General features: G+C 42.0%; 1 protein-coding gene across 2 annotated transcripts in view; it reads left to right on the forward strand.

Annotated features, from left to right (window-relative positions):
- Positions 1-941: 941 nt before the first annotated feature.
- The window catches only part of LOC143275347 (uncharacterized), a 37,459-nt gene continuing 30,795 nt past the window's right edge, over positions 942-7,605 (forward strand). The window contains exons 1-2 of one of the 2 annotated variants that reach the window (XM_076579385.1): positions 942-1,255; positions 3,106-3,458. The gene's annotated coding sequence lies outside the window, so the exon portion shown is untranslated. The remainder of the gene's footprint in view (positions 1,256-3,105; positions 3,459-7,605) is intronic. The other variant, XM_076579384.1, reaches the window with a different exon arrangement.

Genomic DNA, 7,605 nt, shown 5'->3' on the forward strand with positions numbered 1-7,605 from the left:
GTGTGTGTGTGTGCGTGCGTACGTGCGTGTGTGTGTGTGTGTGTGTGTGTGTGTGTGTGTGTGTGTGTGTGTGTGTGTGTGTGTGTGTGTGTGTGTGTGTTCGGTAATGTCCTACAATGATACCGGTAGCGTAAGTCACGCTGCAGTCACACTCCAATCAAACAAAGACTCAGCAATTCATTGAGTGAGTGAGTGAGACCCAGCAAGTCATTGAGTGAGTGGATGTGTGTGTGTGTGTGCGTGTGTGTGTGTGTGTGTGTGTGTGTGTGTGTGTGTGCGTGCGTGCGTGCGTGCGTGTGTGCGTGCGTGCGTGCGTGCGTGGTGTGTGTGTGTGTGTGTGTGTGTGTGTGCGTGCGTGCGTGTGTGCGTGCGTGTGTGTGTGTGTGCGTACGTGCGTGTGTGTGTGTGCGTGCGTGTGTGCGTGTGTGTGTGTGTGTGTGTGTGTGTGTGTGTGTGTTCATACATCCCATGTTATTGGTAATGTCTTACTTGAGCATCCTAAATCACTGCACCTGTTCGTTACATTTCCATGGACTGCGTGACGAAGAAGGAAACAAAGCAATATGGTGGCACGTTACTCTGTGACTGAATCCGCATCAAAATTGAATATAAAATTGAGTACAAAATAAGAGTCGTAATCCACTGAAAATGGGTTACGACAACTACTAACAGCAGTTATATCGTTTCAAACATGCACAAACATTGCCGGTAAAATAGGTGCAAATAGGACTTGACCCATGTTATAATATTCCAACTTGGAAGAGTGGAGGGAGTAGATCTTCACGTCACAAAAGACCGTCTTTCGAGGCTAGCCCAGAATTACCCCGAGGTCAAACACTACAGGGGGAGGGGGCTAGTCTGAGGCTGTTACACCGGGCATTGAGTGCGTGCGCGAGCGAGGCTCGATGAGGCGAGAGGCGCGAGAGACAGTCGTCGCCAGGAGGATGGTTATTGTCAGACGGTGGTCATTCTCTTTGCCGACAGACTGTGAGGGGCGGCAAGGCAAAGTGGAGTTGTTTCAAGCTGCAGTGGTATTGTTACGTGGTGGTAGATTTCTCTGTGCCAGCTGGCTTACCCTCTTACCCTCCTCCCACCTCCCTAACCACTCCACCCCACCCAGGACTTGAATAATAATGTATTACTGGTGAGACAATGTGTGTGTGTGTGTGTGTGATTCTGGATTCGTCCAGCGGTGACAGGATTTAAAAACAACGGTAAAAAAAAACCCCAAAAAACAAAACAAAAAAACATCACGGTAAGTCAGTCAGTGGTTTTGTTTTGTTTTGTTTTTTGTTTTCACACTTCACCCTTCCTGTGATAATTCAGTTCTTTTCTTTTGTTTTTTTGATGTGATTTGTTTTTCATATTTGTACTCGTTTTTGTTTTGTTTGTAACGGTATAAGTGGTAGGCTATCCGCATTCTGTTCAAAATGTCTGGACTATTATTATTATTGTTGTTAATTATTATCATTATTATTATCATCATCTTTTTATATTATTATTATTATCAATGTTATTGTTGTTATTGTTATTATCATTAGTAGTAATAGTATAAGCAGCAGCAGTAGTAGTTGTAGTAGTAGTAGTAGCAATATTACTGCCATTTGCATGATATATTTACCGTTGGGAAATAAAAATTAATACACTGAATTTGTTGTGTAGTAGTAGTAGTAATAATAATATTACTGCCAGTTGCATGATTAATTTACCGTTGGGAAATCAAGATTAATACACTGAATTTGTTGTTGTGGTGCTGGTGCAAGGAGGGTTTGTCAGCATTATGCTCAAAAGTGTTGTTATTGTTATCATTATCATTAGTAGTAATAGTATAAGCAGCAGCAGCAGCAGCAGCAGCAGTAGTAGTAGTAGTAGTAATATTACTGCCAGTTGCATGATATATTTACCGTTGGGAAATCAAGATTAATACACTGAATTTGTTGTGTAGTAGTAGTAATAATAATAATATTACTGCCAGTTGCATGATTAATTTACCGTTGGGAAATCAAGATTAATACACTGAATTTGTTGTTGTGGTGCTGGTGCAAGGAGGGTTTGTCAGCATTATGCTCAAAAGTGTTGTTATTGTTATCATTATCATTAGTAGTAATAGTATAAGCAGCAGCAGCAGCAGCAGCAGCAGCAGTAGTAGTAGTAGTAGTAGTAGTAGTAGCAATATGACTGCCAGTTGCATGATATATTTACCGTTGGGAAATCAAAATTAATACACTGAATTTGTTGTGGTGGTGCTGGTGCAAGGAGGGTTATCAGCATCATGCTCAAAATGTCAACGTTGATGTTATCATTGCTAGCTGCATAAAACATTTGTGTTGAAAATCTAAAGAATGGGTTTGTAGCGGTAAAAGAATAGGCTGTGAACATTAGCTCAAACGTCTACATCATTACTGAGGAGGAGGAATTTGGTTTAATGTCCCGTCACACATATCGGTGACTGAAGACATTTTGTTAAAGTATTTATGAATACATTTGAGTATTATCGGTTAGAAGGGGTGGGAGATATGAATGAATGGAGGGTTGGGGGAAACTGGGCAAATGAGGGTGAAATGAGGGTGAAATTTGAAGAAAAAAAATCTAAATACAATTACACCATTACTAAACCAGTTGCATAATGACATGTCTGTTGTAATGAGAAAATCAAAAACATCTTGGTCTGAGGATCCTGACCGTGCTGTCACTTGCATGTGATTCAAACATGCTTCTTGTGTGTGTGTGTGTGTGTGTGTTTGTTGTTACCCTACTGGGAGAAATACGTAATGGTCGTGATGTCAGTTCCAGTTCGGGTAGATACTCCTTTCATCTTACTTTGTTCTTCATTCAAATTACCACGGTCACTATTGATAGATCTCGTTTTTCAGCCCTATATATATATATATATATATATATATATATATATATGTATATATATATATATATATATATATATATATATATATATAAAACAAAAACGGTGGCATGCGTGTGTGTGTGTGTGTGTGTGTGTATGATAGAGAGAGAGAGAGAGAGGATCAAACAAGCATGACTATGGGAGTAAAGCTAGGTGTGTGGGTTTTTTTGTTTTTGTTTTTGTTTTTTTTCCAATTCTTTCAGACGATACCAAGGCCTCATCAAAGCGTGAGAATGAACACACCATTACGCTACACTAAATCCGTTAACCCCTCCCACTCTCCCCCCAAAACAAACAACAGCGAAAGGAGATGACACCTGACCTGTGTATTACAACCCAACCTCCTGGTCAGGCCGTAGTGGTGCAGACTGTGGCAGGAGGGAGCAGCGAAGGGAGCAGCGAAGGGAAAGCGTAATGAATTTGTGAAAGCTCCGCCATCTTGAATTGTGTCCCACTTTGCTCGTGGCAGGCTTATTTACCAGTTGACTGAGACAGCAAACGTCGGCAGAACCGAATTACGAATTCAAAAAGCCTTGATATACACTGTCTATACGAGGTGGTTTTTTGTTGTTGTTGTTGCTGTTGTTGTTTGTTTGTTTGTTTCCTTTTCTTTGATTCTTTCCGATCTTTGCTGTTTAATGATTAAAGCACTGCTGACCTTGTACAACCATACCATGGCTAAAAACTGTAAATATCGATCATGTAGAATCCGGCGAAAGAGAGAGAGAGAAAAAAAATGGAACAGAAAATTAGACGCAAGTACATTCCTGTCCATGCACATAAAACTTCCTCATCATATCCGTACAACTGATTCTATTTCTGCTTTTCGCTCATCACTAAAAACTCATCTTTTTAAAACCTATCAATAAGTACTCTCAGCTTCCTTGTTCTCCAACACCACCCTTGTCAGCTCACTTTGGATGTATGTAGAGGGGGAGAGTGTGAGTGGGGGGGAGAGGGGGGGGGAGGGGTTTTTTGAGAAAGAGGGTCATGAATGTTTTATGTAACTTGTAATATTTTTCTTTTATGTAAAGCGCCCTGATCTCTTGGAGAGAAAGGGTGCTATATAAATTTGCATTATTATTATTATTATTATTATAAACCTAAGACATACTTCAAATCTTTACTATTCCGTCCAGTTTTTTGCCCGACGATTAAAAAAAAATCTGAATATAAGTTAACATAATCATACATAACACAATTATATACAATAACAGGCAAATAAAACCGAAAATTGCCAACGGACACACAATGTCTTAGGCAGTCAAGAAAAAAAAAAGAAGATAATTTTTTCAAGCTCAAAATGCTGAATATTTTCAGTATGATCACTAAAGTTCGTTCCACAAATAGATTGTGAACAAGAAAGACTTTGGCTAGACCTGAGTACGGAAGAAACTGCCATGATTTGAGAATCAATGAGGAATGCTTCTTCACCAGGGTTTTGACTGAGAAGTTCATGCAGCCACAACTCTCAGTTGTCAGTAATTACCACAAACTGTTCTCTGAATCCTGGCGGCCTCGATCGCCAGCAGAACAGGAGCTTCAGGAAATGGAAACGTCGTCCGCTCAACAGTTCTGGGATGTCAACCCCCTAAGCTGTTTCTGCCCTCCACCCAAACTCCCCCGCCTCCCCCCCCCCCCACCTAACCCACCCCCACCCCCACCCCTTGTGGTGGGAGGTAGTGGTGGGAGATGTCCCAGGACGTCCCCCGGAGGGACGTATTGCTAAAACTTAAAGCATTTGTCTCTGCTATCATGACACTTTGGTTTCACACCAACTTGTATGTGCCGACATGTGACGAAGCACCGCTAGATCATGTACGAACAAATACAAAAACAAAGCCGTCCTTTCATGACACAAGGTTTCCTTGTGAGTGGAGAGAGTTACCAAATTAAATTAAATTAAATTATGGTGCTTAGAGCCTCGCCGACCACTAAGGCCATCTCAAGGCTATCGCCGCGTCAATTACTACTACAAGGCTAAAAAAACAACCAATTAAAACGAGTCACCAGAGAGAGTTACCACTCTTTACTATTTGTTAATCATTTCATCTCCTGGCCTCATTGTTAATTTTCTAAGAACAAAGGTTCAGCGAAGGGATAAGTTTCATTGTTCTTTTTCTTCCCAAGTTTCACATTTCATCCCTCCCAAAGTGTTGATTTCCCTCTCCCCAGGTCATTGATTTCCCGTGATTACACGCCAAGGCAGCCGTAAAACTTCCGTGACGTCCATTTCTGTACATTTCCGTGCTACGTGCCTGCCGCTTCAAACAGTGTGTGTGTGTGTTTGTGTGTGTGTCGTGTGTGTGTTTGTGTGTATGTGTGTGTCCTGCCTTTTCGTCAGCTCAGGAGGCGGTATTGCAGAATCGGTCAGAGGGGTTAATGAGTGTTGATACTGACACGCTTGGGAGAGGGAGGGGCGGCTGGGGCCGGGGGCAGAATATTTCTTTGGCTTTAATCTGAGGCCGTATATTATTTAATGATAATAACAATACAAATAATAATAATAATAAAGTGTTGTAAGTTGTTGAAGTAACAGATGGTTGTATGTCATTTGGAATAAGGATGAAGAAGTAGAATAAATACGTTACTGTTGTAGCAAATAATTGTTTGTATATCAGCGTTGCTTATGTATAAATGGAGATAAGTCGTAGAATCAATTAGTCGTAGCAACACGCAGTTGTCTGTCATTCTGTTTGTGGAAAGTAGTAGTTGTTTCAACAACAAATACTTGTTTGTCGATATTATCTGTTTTGTTCGTGTCGGTTTTATTTTGGGGGGTCGATTCCATCCGAGATGGATCAAAGTGATCATTCACTATCTGAACATTTAGAGCGTTTAAATTCCTTATGCAGACTGTGTGGGAGAAGGTCCAAGAGATCAGAAAAAGATAGGAGCAAACAACAGAAAACATGTGTCAGTGTTGCTTCAGAGATCAACACGTTTTTCAGCTTGAATGTGTTGGAAGATACGGAGGGAGTGCACTCAAACTCGATCTGTGCTTCTTGTTTCACAAAGATACAGTTTCTACCAAAACGTGAAAACGCACCCACAACAATAGCCCGCACATCAGCAGATATTGAAACAATGTCATATTTGTAGTGTCACTTTGACCCCAGTGTCCCAGCCAGCCAGTGTTCAGCTTGTTCACATTGTCAACAGCAGAGCAAAGGCGGACGACCAGAGAAAAAAACAACAACAAAAAAAGTTTCAGTTTAAGACCAAGCCCCCAACCAGACCACCAGCCTGTTCAAGACGTTTCCTTTTCTGACGCCTTGGATTCTACTTCAACGCCTGTTAAACATTTTAAAGTTGCACCTAAACTTTACCAGGCGAGTTCGCTCTGGTGTAGATAAAGCACTGTCTCCATATAAAAATCACATTCTGAGGCCTTTCAGTCGTCTGAAGACACCAGTGACGAAACCAGAGGAAAGGTATTTCACAAAATGTGCCTAAGTTAAGCTGTCAGAGTCCAGAGATAGAATGACCATCAAGTGCCAAACTGATGGACAACCACTCATCTTCCAAAAAATAAGGAAACCCCGGAAAAGATCATCACAGGCCCCAACACCACTGAGAAAGAAGAGAGCAAAAGTTATGAACAAAATCCGGCTGAATGTATCTGGAGACACGGAGCAAGATGCAGCCAAGCAACAGGGCACACAACTAAGACAGCATGTAAGGCACGGAAACAACTGGTCCTTAGTGAGGCCCAATGTGCCCCAGTGTCTGTAACAGCAGAAGAAGGTGCAGCAGCGCGTTCAATACTAGGCATCAGTTTGACAAAATATAGAACGCTGAAATGTCTCTACAGAAGGCTTGGGGTACATTAGGCCAGTGAAAAGAAAGAAAAAGCAGCACAACTGAAAGCACAGCATGCAGGAGTAAAAGGCCAGATGAGAACTCTAGAAATCTGGAATAAGGATGCAAAGGAGATGGAGCTGGTTCCAACACCTTGTGCAGGAATCAAGAATGTCCCAGATTACGTCACAAAACTGCTGGATGATTATGGCAGTCAAGGTCGACTGTCATGGCATGATGGTACCATTCCAGAGGACGAAATTTGGATTAAGATTGGCGGTGATCATGGTGGTGGGTCATTCAAACTGATGCTCCAAGTAGCAAACCTAGTCCATGCCAATTCCAAGTTCAGTACTAGCGTCTTTAATATTGCTGAATGCAAAGACACTCCAGAGAACCTGAGAAGGCTACTGGGTCCATACAAAGACCAAATCACTGAACTTGAGACCATGCAGTGGAGAGGCAAACAAACACGCGTTTTTTGTCTTCGGGGATTATGAGTTCTTGACCAAACTGCGTGGCTTGTCAGGTGCACAGGGAATCCATCCATGTCTGTACTGTACGGCAACACAATCAGTGATCCAACACCCCCCCGAATGCAATGAAGGAAACATCAAACTAAGGTCAGTCGCTCAAATCGAGAGCGATTATAGGAAGTATCGCCGTGCAGAAAAAAACAACAACAAGAAAAATGCACAGTTGTACAACAATGTGGTCAGAAAACCAGTATTAGACATAGACCTGGAGCAGGTGACACCACCCACTTTAAGTGATATTAGACGGGAAAAAAAGGGGGGAGGGGAGTGAGGGGGGGAGGGCGGGGCGTGGTGGTGGGAACAGTACTGGGCAGAGGGTGAAGAATGGTGTGTGTATGTGTGCGCATGTGTGTGTGTGTAGATAGA

Source organism: Babylonia areolata, chromosome 30, assembly GCF_041734735.1.
Source record: "Babylonia areolata isolate BAREFJ2019XMU chromosome 30, ASM4173473v1, whole genome shotgun sequence".
Classification (NCBI taxonomy): domain Eukaryota; kingdom Metazoa; phylum Mollusca; class Gastropoda; order Neogastropoda; family Buccinidae; genus Babylonia; species Babylonia areolata.